Below are 23,876 nucleotides of genomic sequence, written 5' to 3'. Positions count from 1 at the left end.
AGGCACTACACACTGACTACTGCCCTACATCCATGGGGGCTGGGGACGTGCTGATCTCCATGTCTCAGGTGGGGAAACTGAGGCACAGAGCAACCCGATTTGCCTAAGGACACCAAGTGAGTTAGCAGCAGAGCTGAGAACAGAGCCCATCTCTCCTGCTCTGCCCAGACTGCCGCCTCCCATCTCAGCAAAGCAGAAAACAGGGTGGGAAAAGTGGACCAGAGCAGGGCTTCCCTGAGCTTTGTTCTCTAAGCCTTGAGCATGCACACAGCGAGCACATGATGTCCTGTTCATTCTTCTCTTGCTTGAGAATTTCCTCTTCAGATTCAGCACCTGGAGTTGCCCCCTCTGCCCACCCCTCAGGCTATCTTTCTACTCCCCTCCCTTGCTTGCTTCTACCTTGTGCCTCCACAACGGACAAGAGAACCTTCTCCTCTGTAATTCCTGACATCCGGAACAGCCTCCCTGTTCTTCTCTGCTGCCACCTCCTCTTATGTCCCTCTGCCCCCATTAACGCTTGTCTCCTATGGAGCAGCGCATACTTCAAACTGGGGGAAGTGAGCAGGCGATGTGTGAACCATGCTGCTTCATACCCAGTTTGCATTTTGAATCAGACCTTTATGCTCAGCCCTGTGGAATTCCAGCGTCAGACTGTTTGCACAGAGCCAGGCAGACGACAGCCAGATTCTGCGAAAGGAATTCCAGCCCCCGGGTTTTTTTCACTTTTAAAAAGGGAGCCATAGGCCAGGCTGCGTAAGGGAATTTTAGACAATGAAACCAGACAGCATGTCCTACCAGAAGGGAAAAAATAAGTTTGTAGTCTTAATAAATAGGGCTTCCTGCGAAGCGCTCGGGGACTGCCAGGCTGTGGGAGGGCGGACGTGGGGGAAGAGCTGCACACACAAAGTAGCAGTGATTCTATAGCTCTCGCTCACCAGAACTCTGGTCTGGGCCCACGTGAGACCATGCATCCAGAGCTTGGAAATAACACTTCCACAACTGTCTTCCAATCCTGCCAGACAGATGCTCATGACTACAGTTCAGGGATTGTCTGCCCAGGGAAACTGACCAGCAGAACTACAGCTGTGTAATTATATCAATATAGCTCTTCATCTGGGCATACCATTCTGGAATAAAGTCACTTATTCTGGAACAGTGTCTCTACATGAGAAGTTTTACTGGCATAACTATAGCAGGATATTTATCCCAGTATAGTTCTGCTGATCTATGTGGATAAGGCTTAACTTTCTGACTGTGTGGCGGAACCTTGGATCTATGGCTGAACAACACCAAAGAGTTGGTGTTTTTGGACTTTGATGCTGTATGGTACTAGATGAACAAGGCTGATATCCAGGTGTGGTTTTTACTTATGCTATGCATTAGGGACATCCAGAGCAAGTTTTATATATTGCGGTGTGGGGAATGGGAAGAGTGGGGTACAGTTCTTACAGCTGTGAACAGGGACTCTGTTAGAAGCAGAGAGGTACTGGGTAATTTGGGGTTTCTGACTGCTTTAACGAAAAACCTTGCTGGACACTTTGGAGTTGAAGGTAGTAAGAACACAAGAACATCCATACTGCACCAGATGACTATTCTGTCTTCCGACAGCGGTCAGAGCCAAATGCTTCAGAGGGAATGAAGAGAACAGGGCAATTATCGGTGATCCATCTTTGTTGCCCAATCCCAGCTTCTGGCAGTCAGAGGTTTAGAGACACCCAGAGTACGGGGTTAAATCCCTGATCATCTTGGCTAATAGCCATTGATAGACCTATCTTCCATGAACTTATCTAATTCTTTTTTGAACCCAGTTATACTTTTGGCCTTTACAACATCCCCTGGCAATGAGTTCCACAGTTTGACTGTGCGTTGGATGAAGTAGTACCTCAGACCCCGCATCCCTCAGTACATGCTTTCCTCTTGTTGAGCAGTAAAGGCTTATACTGACCAACAATGTCACTATGATGTAGCCATTCCCCCCAGAGACGCACATAGTGACCTCTATACTAAACTCTTACAACAGATCATCCTCATCATAACCACCATATAAACTGCTGTCGAGGCAGGATTTTTTTTTTAAACCTTTACAGAGACCGACTTGATTCAAATTTGGATTTAAAAAAAAAAAATCTAGACATGGAGGTGGAGGGGACTTAAATCCAATTATTTTAAAGTTTGGTCGAAGAAATTCCAAGTGATCCATGGTCTTAAAACAACCAACCATCTCCTTGCAGTGTTTGCAACCTAAGTTCTATGATCCAGAGAAGCTAAAAGTGAAATAAATGAGAGAGACAAGTATAAGTGACTGCAGCAGCCCAGCGAAGGGAAATGCTAAAAAGGAAAAACTTCAAACATTCAAAAGTATCATGAAACAGGTCAGAAAAAAAATGGAAAAATTGTTTTAAAAAATAAAAGCGTTGGATTATTTCTTTTTGCCAGCTGGGCTTCAAGCTTTTCTCCACCAGGAAGAGAGCTAGAGACATAAGGTGTTTTTTTGGTGGAAAGGAAAAGCAGCGATTCCCACATGATCACATGCCTCCATGAATTGAGGATTTAAGTATGACACCAAATAGGAAGAGAGACTAATAATAAAATTTAGAAACTGCATAAATATTCAAGAGTAAACTAAAATTTTAAAATTCTTTCCATTGCAGTAAAGCACCAACGTTAAAGATAGGAAAGAAGCCATTATTTTTCTTACAGTAACTCCTCAAAGCTCCAGCAGAGATCGGGGCTCCATTGTTCTAGATGCTATACATACACACAGTCCCTGCCCCAAGGAACTTACAAGTAAAATGGGCAAAACAAAGGGGAGGGGATAGGAAATAGACGAGGCACAGAGAGGAGAAATGACTTGCCCAGGGTCACACCACAAATCAGTGGCAGAGCTGAGAATCGAACCCAAGAGTCCTGACTACTAGCCAAGTGCCCTACCCACTGCCTCATGAGAAGGGTGTTTGTTTACAATCTAATTATTGTTAAGTATTAAAAAAATCATCTCTACTAAGCACCTGATCCCTGCACTTCACTGTCTACATTACACTTTGCAAGAAAAGGAACAGCTGCATCCAGAGGAAGAGTCTCAACAAGACTTAAAAAAAACCCACAAAGCAAAATCTCTTGGCATTAGCTAACCCATTGGGATAGATCACTGCAAATTAAAAGGCTAAAGTATTCACAACCACCCCCTCCTGGCCCCAAATAAACCAACCACCAAAGAGCAACTGGTACACTTACCTGGCTGGACAAGAGTAAATAGCTCAGGACGGGAAGAAGGGGTGGGAAATCAAGTGCAGTTAAAAGTCAGACTCATAAGCAGTTTTCAAAAGTCAAAAGAGTTTTTAGTTTACAACAGATAAACATCTGCTGGTTTTAAAACAAAGGAAGATCCAGCATGTTTTAAAATAACCTGCAGACAGTCCCAGACGACATCTAGGGAGGTTCATAGTTAAAATCTATTCCAGTCTTGAGGGCCGGCAGGAAACCCCTGTCACTACAACACAGGGAAAGGTGGCATTTGGTTCAGAGGCTTCCCAAAATGATTGTTCATGGAAGTTGCATATGGGATTTTTTGAGCATGTTTGCTCTTCTCCAGAGGAGACCATTTTAAATGGTTAGAACCAAGCACCAGGTTTAGAATGGGACCCTTGAGTTCTACTGTCAGCTGAGTTAGTGAATGGTGAGTGGCCCAAGGTGAGATCGCCTCTCAGAGTCATCTCAATTGTGCCATGGAAGAGAAAGGAGGAGCAGAGCACCAAAAACCAGCTGCATCAGAGTCTGCAAGTGAACAGGTTAGTTCAGCTGTTTAAAAGGCCTCTTGCTTGTGAACACTCCAGCCCAAGCAGGCCACAAACTCAAGTCTGCCGTCATGATCCCAGTGCTGACACAGATAGTCCGCCCCAGCTCAGTGCTCTCTTGCTTCTGCCTCACTGCAATTACGAAGTTGTGTGGTAGAGTGAAATTGTACCCTTCCTAAAATACACCCACATGAACAGCAGGAAAGGTGGAAGGGCTGAAGGTTACTAGTGCCTGAAATCATAGGAAGTCAAATCACCAGCGTAACACCTGCCCCATTCTACAGAGCACAACCCTCCCCATAGTCTGTGTGGGTCTCCAGCTCCACCTATCATTCTCCTATGGAGCCATCTACAGAGGAGCATCTCCCGACAGGCTTGGCTCTCCAAATGTTCAGCTACTTGTGCTTGGAACCACAGCTAGAGGAGGGGGGAAAATGCCAACAATTCCTGCTCACGTTTGAGTAGGGAAATGGCCTTACTTCTGTCCCCGCCTTGAAGAGACCATTCTTGAAATACAGAATCCCGTTCGGGGGCACACCCTTCAAAAAGGATGTTGACAAACTGAGAAGGATTCAGAAAAGAGCTAGAAGAACTATTTGAGCTCTGGAAAACCTGCTCTCTCTGATCTCAATCTGTTTAACTTATTAAAGAGAAGGTTAAGAGGAGACTTGCTCACGGTCCCCTAAATACCTACATGGGGAGACAATTTCCGAGAGAGGGCTTTCTAACCCAGCAGACAAAGACCTGAAGAGTCAATGGTTAGAAGGTGAAATGAGGCAAATTCAGACTTGAAATAAAGTGTGCTGTGTTTTGTTTTTCTCTCTTAAAAGATACATGGGTAAGAAACTATTGCAACAACTCACTAAGGGACATGGTGAATCCTTCGCCACTTGATGTCTTTCCATGAAGGGTGGATGTCTTTCTGAAAGGTAGGTTCTAGCTCAACCAGAAGTTATATGCTTGATGCAGGAATCACTGAATTACTGCGTTGTGCAGGTCAGACTAGATGGTAACACTGATCCCCGCTGGCCCTAAAATCCATAGCCCAAGAAGTTCCTTCCCACTAGCACCTTTACCCTCTGCATTTTGAGCAAGAGTGACTGCATCTCCTGTCCCATTTATACACCATGATGGCATCCATGTTCTTGTGCTTGGGTCTTCAGAAGGCTGATTCCATCAGCATCTCTGCAGGCATGCAAAGATTATTTTCAGAGGTTAAAAAGGCACATGGGCCTGATTCTGGGGTTAGAATCATAGAATATCAGGGTTGGAAGGGACCCCAGAAGGTCATCTAGTCCAACCCCCTGCTCGAAGCAGGACCAATTCCCAGTTAAATCATCCCAGCCAGGGCTTTGTCAAGCCTGACCTTAAAAACCTCTAAGGAAGGAGATTCTACCACCTCCCTAGGTAACGCATTCCAGTGTTTCACCACCCTCTTAGTGAAAAAGTTTTTCCTAATATCCAACCTAAACCTTCCCCACTGCAACTTGAGACCATTACTCCTCATTCTGTCATCTGCTACCATTGAGAACAGTCTAGAGCCATCCTCTTTGGAACCCCCTTTCAGGTAGTTGAAAGCAGCTATCAAATCCCCCCTCATTCTTCTCTTCTGCAGGCTAAACAATCCCAGCTCCCTCAGCCTCTCCTCATAACTCATGTGTTCCAGTCCCCTAATCATTTTTGTTGCCCTTCGCTGGACTCTCTCCAATTTATCCACATCCTTCTTGAAGGCCCAAAACTGGACACAGTACTCCAGATGAGGCCTCACCAATGTCGAATAGAGGGGAACGATCACGTCCCTTGATCTGCTCGCTATGCCCCTACTTATACATCCCAAAATGCCATTGGCCTTCTTGGCAACAAGGGCACACTGCTGACTCATATCCAGCTTCTCGTCCACTGTCACCCCTAGGTCCTTTTCCGCAGAACTGCTGCCTAGCCATTCGGTCCCTAGTCTGTAGCTGTGCATTGGGTTCTTCCGTCCTAAGTGCAGGACCCTGCACTTATCCTTATTGAACCTCATCAGATTTCTTTTGGCCCAATCCTCCAATTTGTCTAGGTCTTTCTGTATCCTATCCCTCCCCTCCAGCGTATCTACCACTCCTCCCAGTTTAGTATCAACTTGTTTTATACAGCTGTAATTCCACTCATTTTGATCGCTTCCGATTTATGTTTGAGTGAAATCATGATCACAGTTAGGTCCTGTATATAGGTGTTTCAGCTTCAGTTCAGTTTCCAGGGAGTTTCTCCTTGTTGCTGTTTAGTTCATACATCGATCCTGGCCCAAATCATTGCTATTCTATTGCACTTTCCAAAAATCTCTCCTCTCCGAACTGTGCAGTCTTCTATCCTCCCTGTTATCCAGCTAATTAAGATGTTCAGTTTAGAAGTATGCGGCTTCGCCTATAGAATCTGCACTTTCTTCAGGCAGCTATACTAACTTATCCAAAACCAGATGCAATAATCTCATGTCGGGCCTTGTACAAGAGCACACAAAACCATGGCCCTGCTTAGAACATCCCTTGTGATACGCTTTGGGTCTTCATTGCAATTAAAATTGAATCAATGGAAACTAGACATTTCAAACGGTCAGCAGAAAATTGTGGTTTTGACAAAATGAAGGGATTTTTGGTAACTAGCATCTGCTTTCCACTGAAATTTTCAATTTTCTCTGAAAAATCTGTGTCGGAAAACCAAAATGTTTTAAAAAAATGAAATACTTTGATTATGTCGAGAAACCCCTTTTGGTGAGGGACGGTGCTGTGTTCGTTGGAGTCCCACATGGGAGTTGTAGTTCAGATGCCTCACACTCTCATTCTTCTCTATGGGCTGGACTTCCCTGCCAACTACATCTCCCATGATGCACCAGTACTACCTTCCCTCAATGAAAAGGGGAACCATGGTGCATCATGGGAGATGCAGTCTGACCAAGGAGCCCAGCCCACAAAGAAGAGTAGGAGTATGAGGCACCTGAACTGCAACTCCCAGGAGCCATTGTGGCACAACTATTTCAATTTTCAGACAGGCTATTTAGATTGTGATTTTTGCCAGAAAGAAGCCCCCCCACATCCCCTCATTTTCTGACCACCTCTAGTCACAATTAAACAAAAAGTTTTCCCATCATCTTGTTCAAAACACAAACTGCTGAGTTGCTGCTATAGGAACTTTTGGGTTTGATTCATGATGTGCCCCTTTGTATTTCATCAAGTTAAAACTCATCGCTCGTTTCACAAAACACTCTGCTCAGCTATTTAAACTGATCTACTTCTCCATTAGCTAGGTTACTCTACCGACAAAACCCCTGAAGCAGGTAATCAGCAGAGCGAGTGTGCAGCACCAACCTCCCACTTTACTTCCAAATGCCAATGGATTGCAGTGAAGGGGTCTTTCGCTCATGATCATTTAGCCAATTTATGAATCTGCAATACACGCCCAGCATGGTGAGCGTAAGTATTGAGTGAGAGCTTGCCAAGCACCCACAATGCCAAGGGAAGCTGCTCAGCACCCTTGAAAATCCAGTCCTAGAGTTTTTCACTAGGAAATCCAGACCACACTTGCAAAGTTGTATTTGCCCAAGGCCAAGGAATTTAGACAGGTCTGGGGGGGTGAGAAGAATGTATGTCTGAGCAGATAGGTTTTCATGATCATTTTGCAAGGCTGGTGTAGGAAGTTGTCATACTTTCCAAACTCTCTGTATCGGATCAATAGGGGGAACTAGAGGCCAGGAAGGTATAGCTGGGTTCACAAGTTAAGGGCAGGTAGTTGGTAGCCCCATCTCCCACCCGCTCTGCATTGAAACTTTCCTTAAACCTCTAACTGGAATATACAGTTGTTTCACCAGGGAGCCTTGCCTCAGAGCCTCATAATTTAATGACCATTTGCACCGGGGGGAAATTATTTTGCAGAATTTCCAGAGGATATTGTAACACTGTTTCTTTAAATGCATACATTTCAACCTCATGGAGCATAATCATTTGCAATTTTGTGCTAGTTAAAAGCCAGCATGTGAAAATCTCAGTCAAAACTTGATCCAGTTTTATTTCCATCCACCACCAACTCCTACTCAGAGAGGTATTTTTGTGCGTTGCTTACTTTGCCACTAAGTAAGCTGGCATTGTTGACCTTAAAGTGGGGCAGGGAGAGAGAAAAGAGCTATCTTATTTAGTGAAAGAGATGGAGTGCAGTGGAGCATTGGGAACACCTTGTGAAAATGAATATACTAGAGAGACTGTTTGGGGGAAAAGAGCTGGGTCTCTGGAAATGGAAAATAAAGACATCAAAAACACTGAGAATTCCAAGAGAGAGAGGCATGTTAACAACAAGTCTGTCACATCAATGCCAGGCTTTTATACGGCCCAGTCTCCAAAATGCTGTACAAGCTACACTAATCAGGCTTCCTAACATCCGAGGTGAGACAGGTGGATTCTTGGCTCCCATGATGGGGCTCTGAAGACCTCTTTCTCAGATCCGTAAAATAGAGTAACAAAATGTTTTTCTGGTGCACATGGGGAGCTATGGAATGTTAACAATAGGCTTCACGCAGAGTGAAAAGATATCTGCCATTCTAACACTGTGGTCCCTTCTGTAGCATAGGGACCCCTGCACCACACACAGGCATGCTTGGGGTCCAAGCTCGCTTTCCTGATGCACCCAAAACTCCCACTGCAGCCCATGGGAGTTTTGGGTGTGTGACGAAGGCAGGGTTGGGCTGTGCAGGAAGAGTCATTCTAGTCAAAACTGCAATCACTGCTGTGGTGCATGGATAAACAGGGAGAGACTTTCTGAGATTGTCAGAGCTGCCTAAAATTTATGGTAATTTGGAATGGAAAAGCCAACCTTCCTCTTCCTCACTCTGGAATGAGGTAGAAGGGTGGCCAAACCTTTTAGTTAATATTCTCCACTTTGGAATTTCCTGATGTCACAGAAATATTTCACCCCTGCATCTCGTGGCAATTTCACCACCCCAGTACTGACTGACTGGATACAGGCGAAGGAAAACTCTGCACTAAGCTTCTGCATTTTTTTTGCACTCGTCATTTTCCCAGAGAGTTATCCATTGGGTTGAAGTTTCTCAGGTCTGTTCTCACTACCGCTGAAAGCTTTTTTGAGAACAAGAAAGATTCCATATGGCTCCACTGGAGGAGGAAAGAAAATACTGCATTTTCCAATCTCTTTCTTGTGCTTGGAGAAATTCAGTTTTGGTTTAAAAAGCTCAGCCTTGGCAGGTACCTCAAGCTGATCTCCATGAGAAAGTTGCACTGGTATAGCCAAAAGTGGGACTATAAACCAGTGGAAAAGGCTACGTGGGCATGCTCTTATTTCATCAGGGTACATCTACGCTAGAAATGCACTAGTGGCAAAGCTGCAGTGCTATAGCATAGATGCTTCCTAGAGCGACAGAAGGGATTCTTTTGTCACTGTAGTAAATTAACCTCTCTGAGAGGCGGTAACAAGGTTGATGAAAGAATTTGTCCATAGACTTAGCGATATCTACATCAGGGCTTTGGTTACCTTAACTACATTGCACAAGACATGAAATTTTTCAGAGCCCTGAGCAAAGTAGTTAAGCTGACCTAACTTTGTAGTGTATACCAGGCCTCAACTTAAAGCAGATTTAAGTCTGTTATGAACAGGTTTAACCATGCCATAATGAGTTACACCTAGCAAGGGACATAAAAGTAAATAAGAAGCAGTTCTTTAAATACATTAGAAGCAAGAGAAATATGAAGGAAAGTTTAGGTCCTCTACTTAGTGAGGAAGGAGAGCAAGTTACTAACATCATCATCATCAAGACAGCCAAGGTGTTTAATACTTACTTTGCTTGAGTCTTCACTAAAAAGGTTAATGGTGACCAGATACTCAACATAATTAATGTTAACAACAAGGGGGAAAGAATGCAAGCCAAAACAGGGAAAGAACAGGTTAAAGAATATTTAGATAAGTTAGATGTATTCAAGTCAGCAGGGCCTGATGAAATTCATCCCAGTGTACTTAAGGAACTAACTGAAGAAATCTCGGAACTATTAGCAATTATCTTGGAGAACTCCTGGAGAACAGGTGGTATTCCAGAGGGTTGGAGAAGGTCAAACATAGGACCTGCCTTTAAAAAGGGGAACAAAGAGGACCCGGGGAGTAATAGACCAGTCAACCTCACTGATACCTGGAAAGATACTAGAACAAATTATTAAACTATCCATTTTAAGCACCTAGAAGATAATAGCATTATAAGGAATAGCCAGCATGGACGTGTCAAGAACAAATTACGCCAAGCCAACCTAACTTTCTTCTTCGGCACAGTTATTGGACTAATGGATTGGGGGGAAAACAGTAGATGCGATACATCTGCAGTTTAGCAAGGCTTCTGACACAGTCCCACATGACATTCTCATAAACAAACTATGGATATGTAGTCTAAATGAAATTACCATCAGGTGAGCGTACAACTGGTTGAAAGACCATACCCAAAAAGAGTAGTTAACAAATGAGAAGGCGTATTTAGTGGGGTTCCGCAGGGGTCAGTCCTGGATCCAATACTATTCAATATTTCCATTAATGACTTTATTAATACTTATAAAATTTGCAGACACCAAGGTGGGAGGGGTTATAAGCACTTTGGTGGGCAGGATTAGAATTTACAATGACCTTGACAATTTGGAGGATTTGGACAATTCAACGGGATGAAATTCAATAAAGACAAGTACTTTATTTAGGAAGGAAAATTAAATGCACAACTACAAATTGGGGAATAACTGGTTACATAATAGTACTGCTGAAAAGGATCTAGGGGTAAGAGTAGGTCACAAATTGAATGCGAGTCAACACTGTGATGCAGCCGTAAAATGGTTAATATCTTTCTGGGGTGCATTAACAGGAGTTTCATATGTAAAAGATGGAAGGTAGTTGTCACACTCTGCTTGACACTGATGAAGCTTCAGCTGGAGTACTTGTCCAATTCTGGGCATCACACTTTAGGAAAGATGGGGACAAACTGGAGAGAGTCCAGAGGACAGCAACAAAAATGATAAAAAGTTTTGAAAAACTGACCTCTGAGGAAAGGCTAAAATAACTGGGCATGTTTAGTCTTGAGAAAAGAAGATGGAGTAGGGAGCCCTGCGACTTCAAATATGTTAGAAGGGCTGTTATAAAGAGGATGGTGATCAACTGTTCTCCACGTCCACTGAAGGTTGGAAAAGTAGTAATAGGCTTAATCCGCAGCAAAGAAGATTTAGGTTCCCACGGTCCCTTCCAGCCCTACATTTCCTGGATTATATTTTCTAAAGTAAGCCACTTACACAAATAAGAGCATTTACACAGCTGAGGTAGAAGCGAAACTTGAACAGCTTAATGGGACTAAATCGGGGGGCCCAGATAATCTTCATCCAAGAATATTAAAGGAATTGGCACCCAAAATTGCAAGCCCATTAGCAAGAATTTTTAATGAATCTGTAAACTCAGGGGTTGTACCGTATGATTGGAGAATTGCTAACATAGTTCCTATTTTTAAGAAAGGAAAAAAAAAAGTAATCCGGGTAACTACAGGCCTGTCAGTTTGACATCTGTAGTACGCAAGGTCTTGGAAAAAATTTTGAAGGAAAAAGTAGTTAAGGATTTTGAGGTCAATGGTAAATGGGACAAAATACAGCATGGTTTTACAAAAGGTAGATCGTGCCAAACCAAGCTGATCTCCTTTGAGAAAGTAACAGATTTTTTTAGACAAAGGAAACGCAGCGGATCTAATTTACCTAGATTTCAGTAAGGCGTTTGATACTGTGCCACATGGGGAATTATTAAATTGGAAAAAATGGGGATCAATATGAAAATTGAAAGGTGGATAAGGAATTGGTTAACAGGGATACTACAGCGGGTCATACTGAAAGGTAAACCGTCAGGCTGGAGGGAGGTTACCAGTGGAGTTCCTCAGGGATCGGTTTTGGAACCAATCTTATTTAATCTTTTTATTACTGACCTTGGCACAAAAAGTGGGAGTGTGCTAAAGTCTGTGGACGATACAAAGCTGGGAGGTATTGCCAATTTAGAGAGAGACCAGGATATTATACAGGAAGATCTGGATGACCTTGTAAACTGGAGTAATAGTAATAGGATGAAATTTAACAGTAAGAAGTGTAAGGTCATGCATTTAGGGATTAACAACAAGAATTTTAGTCATAAGCTGGGGACGCATCAATTAGAAGTAACAGAAAGAGGAGAAGGACCTTGGAGTATTGGTTGATCACAGGATGACTATGAGCCGCCAACGTGATATGGCCGTGAAAAAAGCCAATGCGGTCTTGGGATGCATTAGGCGAGGTATTTCCAGTAGAGATAAGGAGGTTTTACTACCGTTATACAAGGCATTGGTGAGACCTCACCTGGAATATGGTGTGCAGCTCTGGTCTCCCATGTTTAAGGAGGATGAATTCAAACTGGAACAGGTATAGAGAAGGGCTACTAGGATGATCCGAGGAATGGAACACCTGTCTTATAAAAGGAGACTCAAGGAGCTTGACTTGTTTAGCCTAACCAAAAGAAGGCTGAGGTGAGATACGATTGTTCTCTATAAATATATCAGAGGGATAAATACTGGAGAGGGAGAGGAATTATTTAAACTCAGTACCAATGTGGACACAAGAACAAATGGATATAAACTGGTTATCGGGAAGTTTAGACTTGAAATTAGACAAAGGTTTCTAACTATCAGAGGAGTGAAGTTTTGGAATAGCCTTCCAAGGGAAGCAGTGGGGGCAAAAGACCTATCTGGCTTTAAGATTAAACTCTATAAGTTTATGGAAGAGATGGTATGATGGGATAATATGATTTTGGCAATTAATTGATCTTTAAATATTCATGGTAAATAGGCCCAATGGCCTGTGATGGTATGTTAGATGGGGTGGGATCTGAGTTACTACAGAGAATTCTTTCCTGGGTATCTGGCTGGTGAATCTTGCCCATATGCTCAGGGTTCAGCTATTGCCATATTTGCGGTCGGGAAGGAATTTTCCTCCAGGGCAGATTGGAAGAGGCCCTGGAGGTTTTTCACCTTCCTCTGTAGCATGGGGCATAGGTCACTTGCTGGAGGATTCTCTGCTCCTTGAAGTCTTTAAACCACGATTTGAGGACTTCAATAGCTCAGACATAGGTGAGAGGTCTATTGCAGGAGTGGGTGGGTGAGATTCTGTGGCCTGCATTGTGCAGGAGGTCAGACTAGATGATCATAATGGTCCCTTCTGACCTTAATATCTACGAAAGCCTTTTCCACTAGTTTGCCCACATAGGTTTCAAAATTAGTTCTCTTGTATAAGCAAGCCCAGTCCTCAATATAGAATGCAACTTTCTGGAGAGTAAACCCATTAACAGATAAGTGATCAAAAACAGCTCAGTGTGTCATTTCTTAGTTTTCCTGCACATACACAGCAAACCTCACACAAAGACACGCAACTGAGCTTGTTGCAATGGTCACATCATATATTATTGCAGTGTGTTATCCCGTATGCACTCAAGAATATTGAAACAAACAGTCCTGCTTTCCCCATCTCTCTTGCAGAGGTGGCACAGAGCTCCACGACCTGCTGCCAAGTCTCCCGTGACTCAAGACTTAACATCTATAGGAGTGGAGAGCTGGATGCGTTTGAGGAAATAAGACGCTCAGTGAAATAGAGCTTTTAACGCAAAGTGTCTTTCCAAGAACTGTGTTCAAATGATTTCAAATGACCTGTTCCTTAGGCAACAGGAAAGGTTTTAATTTGGTAAGCCCTTCTCGCTCACTGCTAAGCATATGCCTGTGACATGCACAACCAGTACATATGGCTTCAGTCTGAGTTTGCTAGCTACCCCCTCCCCAAACACTGCCCCAGCACAGGCCAGCACAGTCCACTGACTTCATCCTACCTACCCCCCCACACCCCGGTATGCAGTGGCACAGTCTATCCTACCTACAACAGATATAGGAGACACCAGCCCGAATCACACCAACTGTCCACACCAACTAACCCATCACCAACAGCGGCCAGCATAGCTGCTTCAGAGGAAGACGCAAGAAACCCTGCAGTGTTGGGGTAACCTGTGCTCAAGGACGCTTATTCTATAAGATCCAACAATTTAGAGGCTAGCTTAAGCCTGTAATGCTTTATGTTTGCTCGGCAACCACTGTGCATGCTACGATCACTCAGATCTCTAATAGCAACCACAACGGTTGGATTAGAAAAAGGCCAGACGAATTCCCATACGAACACACCAGTCGCTACGCTATTCACAGACTAAGGCCAGAGGGACTGCTTATGGCCTCCAGTGCAAAAGGATTATCCCCACTGGGTGAGCTAAAACTCCAAGGTCACCAGGGAGTCTGGCAGAGCAAGGAATCAAAAGTTTCTCAGACAGGATGGCCACTGGAACTCCCAGTGACACAAACTGGAACAGCTACTCAAATGGAAGTGGGGGAATTCACAGCCAGACAGAACCTCCTCCCCGCTGCCCCAGCACACAGCAATATCAGGGTTAAGTACAGCCCATGCCCATTACAGTTTGCAATCTATTGACATTTCCCCCTGGTGTTTACAATGTAGCGGGTGCCAACCTGGCCCCGTTTAGTCTGTTTCCTCCTCGTGTGATAGTACCAACTGCAGCCCCAGCAGAACAGGAAGCTCTTGTTAAACAGTCTGTTACTTAACTACCGATGCAGAGCCATCAGGGGAACACAGGTGCAAAACAATGCTTCTGAAAAACACAAATGGGCTTGGGACTCTGGAGACCTGGATTCAAGCCCCAACTTTGTCAAAGACTCCCTGCGAGATCTTGGTGAAAACACTTCATCTCTGGGTCTCCAACCCCCAATATGTAAAACTGGGATAATTCTCCCTCACTTTTTCTGTCTGGTTGATTTAGATTGTAAACTCTTTGGGGCAGGGATGATTATCTCTTGCTGTTTTTGTACTGACTGTACAAACAGAATGGGGCTGAGATCTCAGCAGCCCAGCAAAAAAACATATTCTCAGGAAAGAGAGACAATTCAGTTACAAGGCTGATTGAGGAAACTCACTTATCAGACAAATTACACCCCAATCTGTCTGTCATGTTTGCTGCATGTAGATTCAGAGAGAGTTTAAGGCCAGATGGGACCATTAGATCTAGTCTGACATTTTGTATATCACAGGCCCTTAAATATCACCGTATTACCTCTGTATTGAGCCCAATAACTTGTGTTGACTACAGCACATCTTCTAGAAAGGCAGCTAGCCTTGAACTGAAGAAATCAGAAACAGAGAATCCACCTGTACTTGGCAGAGTGCTCCAATGGTTAATCACCCTCACTGTTAAAAACGTGTGTCTAATTTCTAATTTGACTTTGTCTAGCTTCAGTAGCAGTAGTAGCTGCCCTGTAGTACCTGATATTTACTCCCTATGATGGTACTTAGACACTATAGCAAGTCCCCCTCAATCTTTTTTGATAAACTGAACAGATTGATCTTGTAAAGTTTCTCCCTTTAAGGCGTTTTCTCCAGCCCTCAAATCATTATTATGTCTCTTTGTTGTCGCTTCTCCAATTTTTCCATCATCTTGTTTAAAATGTGAATACCAGAACCTCTACATTATTTTCTGTCTCTGAGGGTAAGAAAAGGAGAATTTAAAATACCTGAATGGAGGGTTCATGTGGCTTGGGATATTTAAAGGGAGGTTAAACTCAACCTTTAGATTTTGAAAAAAAGATACCCCAAACTTTTTACAAAACCAAAACACCAAACAGAAACGTCCGCAGACGTTTAGGGGGGTTAAAGACACATCTTCCATTAAAATTAATAGACAATGTCTCTAAATCCCTCTAGTCTGCTTTGAAAAAAAAAAATCTTCTTAAATTCCAGTGAAAACAGCTGTTTTAAAAACATTTGTTTTGTTGTTGCCCTTAGGAACCTGCATCATGGACCAAGACCCCATTGTGTCAGATGCTGTACAAACAGAACAAAAAGACAGTCCTTGTCCCAAACAACTTATGCAATGTTGGCGACTCAAGTGCTGCAACAAATGACAGCTTGAACAAGAAACTGGACAAAAACAAAAGGAAAAGTGACTAACTTGCATTTCTCTCTGCTTGGACATTGAACAGCAATAAGTAAACAGGTACAACAGTGAAAAGCAGTACGTACTTTAATATTTTCACTTTTACTAGTGGAGCCCAGATGCTGCAGTGATGGTCGCAGGAGAGAGTGCCTAATGGGTTAATGGTAACATAAAGGAAAGAAATATAATTTGTTTACAGTACGTTGATTTTTTCAAAATGAGCAGGACAGAGCACTAAAAAGAATAATCCTGATTTGGCAGAAGGGCACAGACTTGACAGCTTAATACTGTCAGTGTTAGCCACCTCTAACTTCTATGGCTCTGTGCTGAGAAGGCCAATTTCCTGCCTAGTGCTGGGCAGGTATTTACCTATGTATAATATATACAGTCAGCTTTACTGAAAGTCAGCATTTTGGCAGTAATTCAGCAGTAATTATTTTGCCCCCAAAAATATCTAACAAGGAAACAGATCCAACGCTAAGCGATAGAACTGGGACAGTTCTGATTCATGTTTGCTCTTTGCTTGCATGAGCAGAAATGGAAATCAATGTGCTTGAGACATAGCCACAACCCAGCACTGCAAGACGGCGTGGAGTCTTATTTTTAAACACAAAAGAGCTTGCGTAGTTAATGGAACTTAAAGGGCAACACCTAAATGCTCTCCTGTTAAAAGCAACCATGTAGAAAAAGTTCATGAAGTAATTCTCTGTGCTGCTAATGCTAGTGATCTGCCACCAGCCTTCCCTGCCAAGGGTAGGATTTGACTCCCCTCCCTTGATCCCGTCTCAAGTCGGTCACACCTGGGTGGAAAATATTAACTGTGCAATACCAAAGGGACCGGAAATGCCACGATGGAAATTTTGGCAGCAGCACAGGGACTGAGCAGCAGGAGCTAAAAATACTTTTGGGAAAAAAAAAAACCCACAAACTACACCTGCTAAAATAAGACCAGCTTTGAAAACCAGACTAGCAAGATCAAAGGCAGTACTAGTCTAAGACAAATACCCAAGCCATGTGATAAGAAATTCTATTGATCTATTTCAGTTCAAGGGCCACTGGCAGGTAGTTTAAACTCCAAATCAAACTGATACAGACAGCTTTATGAAACCAAACCAAACAGAAAATGCAGTAAAGTTCTGTTTTAAAAAGTTTAATGAAAACAGCTTTTTGGTTAGCTTTAAGGGCTTTTCTGCAGCGTCATGAAGCCAAGCATGGGTTCACCATGCTAGTGTATTAAGCAGTGCATGCCTCAGTTTCCCCCATTTGTAAAATATGGATCATATTCAGTTACAGAGTACTAGGCAGTAACACTGGTGCCTGAAAATAGACAGGAAGAACCAACCAGTGGCCAGGATGCTGTGCTGAGCCAGTAACCTTGGGGAAGTTACCATGGCCTGGATTTACATAAGGAAATTAGGTTGGTATAAACTATGTTGCTCAGAGGTGTGAAAAATCCACATCCCTGAGTGACACAGTTAAGCCAACCTAACACCCCTGGGTTAGACACCGTAGGTCAACCAGACACTTCTCCTGTTGACCCAGCGACCGCCACTCAAGGATGTGGATTACCTATGCCAATGGGAGAACCCCTCCTGTTGCTGTAGGTAGACAAGCCTCAAGTCTCTCTGGATGTCAGCTCCTCTGTAAAAGGGGGATAACATTTCCCTACATCAAAGACTGCAAGGTGTTCTATTACTACAGCAATGGGGCCCCCTTAAACATCCAAGAGAGAACCATTGAAAGTGACTAGAAACAAAGGTGAAACTGACTACTCTCCTTTCACTGTGTTAATTGAAATGTACCATTGCAGTGATTCAGCAAAGCACTCAAATCTATCCTGGCTAATCAGGCCGCTTGAGCATGCGCTTAAGTGCTTTGCTGAATCAGGACTTACCAGCAGAGAGAGAGAGAAAAAAATTAGAATGTTAAAGTGGTTTCCTTTTAATAATCTAAACAACAAGACTAATAACAAGAGGGAAAGAAGTTTACTTGTCCCTTGGATGGTTACCAGTCAAATACCGTTCAAATGAAGTAGACAATTAAAGTGATTACTGGTTCTTTACCTAACTCAATGCAAATATTCCAGCTGCAATTAAGCTCCCATTTAGCACCTCAAGACCTGTATTCAGCAAGGCATTTCATACATGCTAACTGAGTCACTTAAGCAAGCGGTCTCAGCTGTCAATCCCCTTTTGTGCTGTGGATTGCATGGCTATGCTTGTGGATTTTGATTGAAACCAGACCAAAGCACAGCTAGTTCCAAGAGCTGGGTTCAGTGGTACCACACACTAAAGAGATATACTCACAAATCAATAAGAAAAGGAGGACTTGTGGCACCTTAGAGACTAACCAATTTATTTGAGCATAAGCTTTCGTGAGCTACAGCTCACTTCATCGGATGCATACTGTGGAAACTGCAGAAGATGTTTTTATACACACAAACCATGGAAAAATGGGTGATTATCATACACATTGTAAGGAGAGTGATCACTTTACATAAGCTATTACCAGCAGGAGAGTGGGGTGGGGGGAGAGAAAACCTTTTGTAGTGATAATCACCCATTTTTCCATGGTTTGTGTGTATAAAAACGTCTTCTGTACTTTCCACAGTATGCATCCGATGAAGTGAGCTGTAGCTCACGAAAGCTTAGGCTCAAATAAATTGGTTAGTCTCTAAGGTGCCACAAGCACTCCTTTTCTTTTTGCAAATACAGACTAACACGGCTGTTACTCTGAAACCTGTCACAAATCAATGCTACTGTTACTGAGGGGATTGGGGAAGGACAGCCATTAAGGAGTCCAAAGTATTCTAAAAGTCTGAAAGAGCCAGCCAGCAAGAGCCCATTTACCAGTCATGTTCTTTTTAGCTTCTCATTTGCTGGAGAGACTCATGTAAAAGCAGAACTACCTCTTTCCTGGTCAGCCTCCTCCTACCCAGCTCATGAGGTGATTTCATCATCACTCAGCGAGTGATCTCACAGAGGGCTTGGCTTCACTGCTATTCCTTGGGTATTGCCCCTTAGCTTGAGTCCTGTCCACACAAAAACATCTTCACTCAAGCATGGTGGCGCTTTTAACTCAAGTCGACTGCTCCAAGAAGGGGTACAGACTGAAACTCAAGAGAATGCAGCTCAGCTGCTAACATGAGCACTCTAATGTGGATACAGGCTAGCATCACATGAATACTCCAATGCTTCCCAATTTCCCCAGCTTATTTTTTCTTGCCATCTTCTTATTCCCTGCTGCCAGACCAAATATCATCTACCAATTCATAAAGGCTGGTTCAGTGTCTGAAACCCATCTTAGCACTTCTCCAGCTCCAGTACAGAGATCAGGCTGACCGGAATGGCAACCAGGACATCTTCCCAGCATGGCGCCAGCTTGCCAGAGATGACACCAATGTCCTGGTGGACCCCCAGTGCTAGACCAGCAAAGACCACAATTTTGGCACCAAGACCCAGAATTCAAAGCGTGCAGTGCAAGTAATCCACCAGGTGGGATCTTAAGGCTGGGAGAAGGAGTCCACAAGAGCCACCTAGTGCAAGTCAAAGACCATAACTCCAGTCCAGTAACTTCCTGTGGCTGTGCCTGTTCTACAATAAAATGAGCCAGGTGACTAGATGCACTCCCAAACACAGAGTCCAATTTTATCCTGGATGGGTTAAGGACTCTGGGTAGGGTTGTCACTGAACTGTGCATTGAGGACCCCAAATCTGAGCATGAGGATCGGAAGTTCACAGCTTCAGGGCACCGCTCTCTGGACTGTGGCCGGACTCACGGAATTTCTTAGGGAGGACATGGAAGCAGAAGAACAGGCTGGGACGGAGGAACTGGTATCTTAAACTGGTAAGACGCATGGTATCGTGTGTTCCTGTCATGGGAGCTACCACATCAAAAAGACACTCTCACCGTTATGGGGGAAGTTACATGACTGGGATGGGGAGATTATGTAATGCCAGTTTCAGCTTCAGTACCTTCATTTTCCCTGCCACCTCCTTTAATTCCCCCCAACCTTGCCTGGACATGTGTGATCCAAGATGGCATCCACGCAGGGAGAAAAACAATCCAAACATGCTATTGGTGATTTATTGCAGCATGCACAGATGCAAAGCAGGGGATAATGAGTATAAGCCAAGCAATGCCTTGAAATCAGGAACAGCAGTAGGACAAGAATGCTTGTTCGGGGCATATACACCAGTGTGCTTCTCCTCCACCCACCCCCATACTGGTATGAGCATTTGGGGTTTTGTAAGGCAGCTAGAACTTTAAAGAACAGCAGCAGCCTAGGTATTAAGTCCACTGCAGCAGTGTTAAGTGCACAGCACTTGAAGTCTCTTGGTGCAACAGATCCTGCATTTGACTCTCATGGAGAGAATGGAGATGCGTTACTACAGCACCCCAACGGTGGTTCTAACCTGCTACATTCTAGATCAGAATCCTGTTTATGTTACCATGGGTTTTAGTCCACTCTTGGGGAATGACACCAGAGAACTTTTCATTCCCCAGGAACTCCAGAAGACCAGTCAGGTTTCTGAGCAATGCAGGCTCAGCACATACACACCTCCAGCTCACTAGTCCCCTCCAGTCACTAATCTTCCCATCAGTTAGGAGCTGACAAAACTGCTCCATAGCATCAATGGATGGTTTTCTACCAGAGGCCTGAGACACCTGTTGTTCTTCCCACTCTAAGATTTCAAGCAAGTTCACATCCTCTTGTACCACTTCAAGACCATCACAAGCAACGTGCTGCTTCCCTGGGCTGGCCCTGTACATACCCGTGCTCTCAAAAGCCAAATTAAAAAAAGATATGGAAAGCACTTGCTGTTTTCTTGATGGGAGAAGGACCCTGGTACTCAGTAGGCCGTGAGCAGAGAAGTGTAGGCGGGATGACCCCCCAACTCCTCTTCCAGGAGGCCACTGAGAGCAAGCCAGAGGCTGCTGAACTGCAGCAAAAAGAAGAAAACTCAGGATGACCTGCTGCAGGAAATGTGGAAGGACTTTGCCACCATGCCAAGCCAGCTCTATAAACTAGCTGACAAACCAGGCAGCAACAGAGAAGATGCTAGAGAGGGAGGAAAAAATGGTGTCAGTACACCCAGCATGACTGGGGATGAAGGAGGAGGACTGCCAACTGCAGAGTGACATGTTGGAGCAACTGCTTGGCATCAAGGCCAGCAGGACCAAGAATGCATCTACACCGACTCCTACCCCAGTCCGGGACCTGCCTGCTCCAGTCACCACGTTCTGAAGCCAACGGAGAATGTCAGGCAGGGGCAGAGACAGTCACAACAGCAGTCCATGCATGGACATACACGTGGTCAACAGTAGCTGACACACTCCACCCCATGCTTGCACAGGGGCAGGAGAACAGGTACCCATGACACCTGATGGGCTCAAAGTGCACTGATGATGTGCTCACACTGGTTCACTTCCCCTTCCAAAGCAAGATAGACACACCTTGTGTTCCTCACTCCCCGCCCCACACACCCCATTCCCCTGGGAGCACTTTCAGGTTGCCTGTACAGGGCTGTCATAAATATAAAGGGAAGGGTAAACCCCTTTGAAATCCCTCCTGGCCAGGGGAAAGCTCCTCTCACCTGTAAAGGTTAAGAAGCTAAAGGTAACCTCGCTGGCACCTGACCAAAATGACCAATGAGGAGACAAGATACTTTCAAAAGCTGGGAGGAGGGAGAGAAACAAAGGGTCTGTGGGTCTGTCTATAGTCTGTCTTTGTCGCGGATAGACCAGGAATGGAGTCTTAGAACTTTTAGTAAGTAATCTAGCTAGGTATGTGTTAGATTATGATTTCTTTAAATGGCTGAGAAAAGAATTGTGCTGAATAGAATAACTATTTCTGTCTGTGTATCTTTTTTGTAACTTAAGGTTTTGCCTAGAGGGGTTCTCTATGTTTTTGAATCTAATTACCCTGTAAGATATCTACCATCCTGATTTTACCGGGGGGATTTCTTCATTTCTATTTACTTCTATTTTTATTAAAAGTCTTCCTGTAAGAAACTGAATGCTTTTTCATTGTTCTCAGATCCAAGGGCTTGGGTCTGTGGTCACCTATGCAAATTGGTGAGGCTTTTTATCCAACATTTCCCAGGAAAGGGGGGGGTGCAAGTGTTGGGAGGATTGTTCATTGTTCTTAAGATCCAAGGGTCTGGGTCTGTAGTCACCTAGGCAAATTGGTGAGGCTTTTTACCAAACCTTGTCCAGGAAGTGGGGTGCAAGGTTTTGGGAAGTATTTTGGGGGGAAGGACGCGTCCAAACAGCTCTTCCCCAGTAACCAGTATTATTTTGGTGGTGGTAGCAGTCAGTCCAAGGACAACGGGTGGAATATTTTGTACCTTGGGGAAGTTTTGACCTAAGCTGGTAAAGATAAGCTTAGGAGGTTTTTCATGCAGGTCCCCACATCTGTACCCTAGAGTTCAGAGTGGGGGGAGGAACCTTGACAAGGGCCTATACACCAGTACTATTATCAGTCCATTCCCAGCCAAAGTACTGCCCCTTCTCTCACGGGCTGTGCAGTGAGGCTCAGATCAGCCACTGCATAATAAACGCTGCCGTCCACATCACTTTACAGGCAGCATGTTTCCAGCAAACCATCCTGCACCTGCTCAGTGTTCAGTTCAACCTGCTTCTGCCAGGTGCTCTCGCACCAGGGTAGGGCTTCATAAACCAGGGAACAGAGGACAGACTGGGTCTCCCAAAGCAGTAGGCACATACACCAGATCGATAGCCACATTACTGGGCAGGACCAAAGCCCCAGCACTTTGTCGATGCTTCCCATCTAGGTGTCCATGAACCTCCTCTATGGTTACATCTACACTACAAACTAGGTCTGAGGCGGGTGTGTACTCGGCATGCCGCCGCTGCCCATGCTACGGCAGCTGTACTGTTATTTCTACTTGCATGAGCTCAATCGAGTCAGTGAGAGTATGCACACATGAGTGGAGAGAATCACCCCACCACCAGCTAGCGCGCAGATGTAGCCTATGGTCCTCTAAGGCCTGTGTACTGAGGGAGTAAAACCCTTTCCCATTTGGGTAATCATGCGATTGGGGGAGGGTGGAACAACACTGGGCACACATGGGACATCAATGGCCCTACCAGTGTGAGAAGCCCCATTTGCTAAATTTCAGAGAGAACTACCACCTTCACTACCCACAGGTGAACCAAAGCAATAACTGCATGGCAAACCTTTGCCACAACTGAGCCAATGATTAACTTGCCAATGCTGAACTGATTAGCCACAGATCTGTAACAATACAGGGTAACCATCTTCCAGGCAGCAACTGCAACCCACTTCAGCCCCTCTCACGTGTCTCTTGGCACTGAAGGAAGTGGCCTTCTTCATGTGGAGGTTCTGGGTCCACTGCTAGTCATCCCTGGTGGGCATGGCCACTCTGTTTGTGGGCCTGACCCACAACTGCCAGCCAGCACAGGGGGATTCATCAGTCATTAAACTATCAATTGTCCCCACTCCTCTGTCTCAGCCTGGCCCTCCTTTGAAAAGCACACTGCTGTGTTCTCATGGTGCCAAGCAGCTGCTGCAATGCCCTCCCCACTGCACTGCATGCCCTGGGTCAGCCTTCTTTTTCACAAAGGACAGCTGTATGGGTTGCACTAATGCCAACATATTGCACAGGCCACTGCTCAGAGTACAGGTTTCAGCGTAGCAGCCGTGTTAGTCTGTATTCGCAAAAAGAAAAGGAGTACTTGTGGCACCTTAGAGACAAACCAATTTATTTGAGCATAAGCTTTCGTGAGCTACAGCTCACTTCATCTGATGCAGTGAGCTGTAGCTCACGAAAGCTTATGCTCAAATAAATTGGTTCGTCTCTAAGGTGCCACAAGTCCTCCTTTTCTTTTTGCTCAGAGTAGGAGCCATCCCTTGCCACTGGCTGGAATGAAGGCCGGGGGCAGAAATCTGGAACACGTCAAGGCATAAGGGGTTGAGCTAGCGGACTATAAATGCTTCCACTATGTGCCCAGAGGACTGACAGGACCTCCCACAGTTCACTGCAGAAG

General features: G+C 44.5%; 1 protein-coding gene across 3 annotated transcripts in view; it reads right to left on the bottom strand.

Annotated features, from left to right (window-relative positions):
* The window catches only part of CSNK1G2 (casein kinase 1 gamma 2), a 92,314-nt gene that overhangs the window by 50,420 nt on the left and 18,018 nt on the right, over positions 1 to 23,876 (bottom strand). The window contains exons 1-2 of one of the 3 annotated variants that reach the window (XM_073323840.1): positions 17,412 to 17,432; positions 15,929 to 15,992 (exon numbers count right to left, since the gene is read on the bottom strand). The exons of 1 other annotated variant lie outside the window; for it this stretch is intronic. The gene's annotated coding sequence lies outside the window, so the exon portion shown is untranslated. Of the gene's footprint in view, positions 1 to 15,928; positions 15,993 to 17,411; positions 17,433 to 23,876 lie in introns of those variants that run through there. One more of the 3 variants, XM_073323841.1, reaches the window with a different exon arrangement.

The sequence above is a fragment of the Lepidochelys kempii genome, chromosome 25 (assembly GCF_965140265.1).
Source record: "Lepidochelys kempii isolate rLepKem1 chromosome 25, rLepKem1.hap2, whole genome shotgun sequence".
In the NCBI taxonomy this organism is placed as follows: Eukaryota; Metazoa; Chordata; order Testudines; family Cheloniidae; genus Lepidochelys; species Lepidochelys kempii.
The sequence above is the reverse complement of the archived record's forward strand: the minus strand, read 5'-3'. Positions and strand labels throughout refer to the sequence as shown.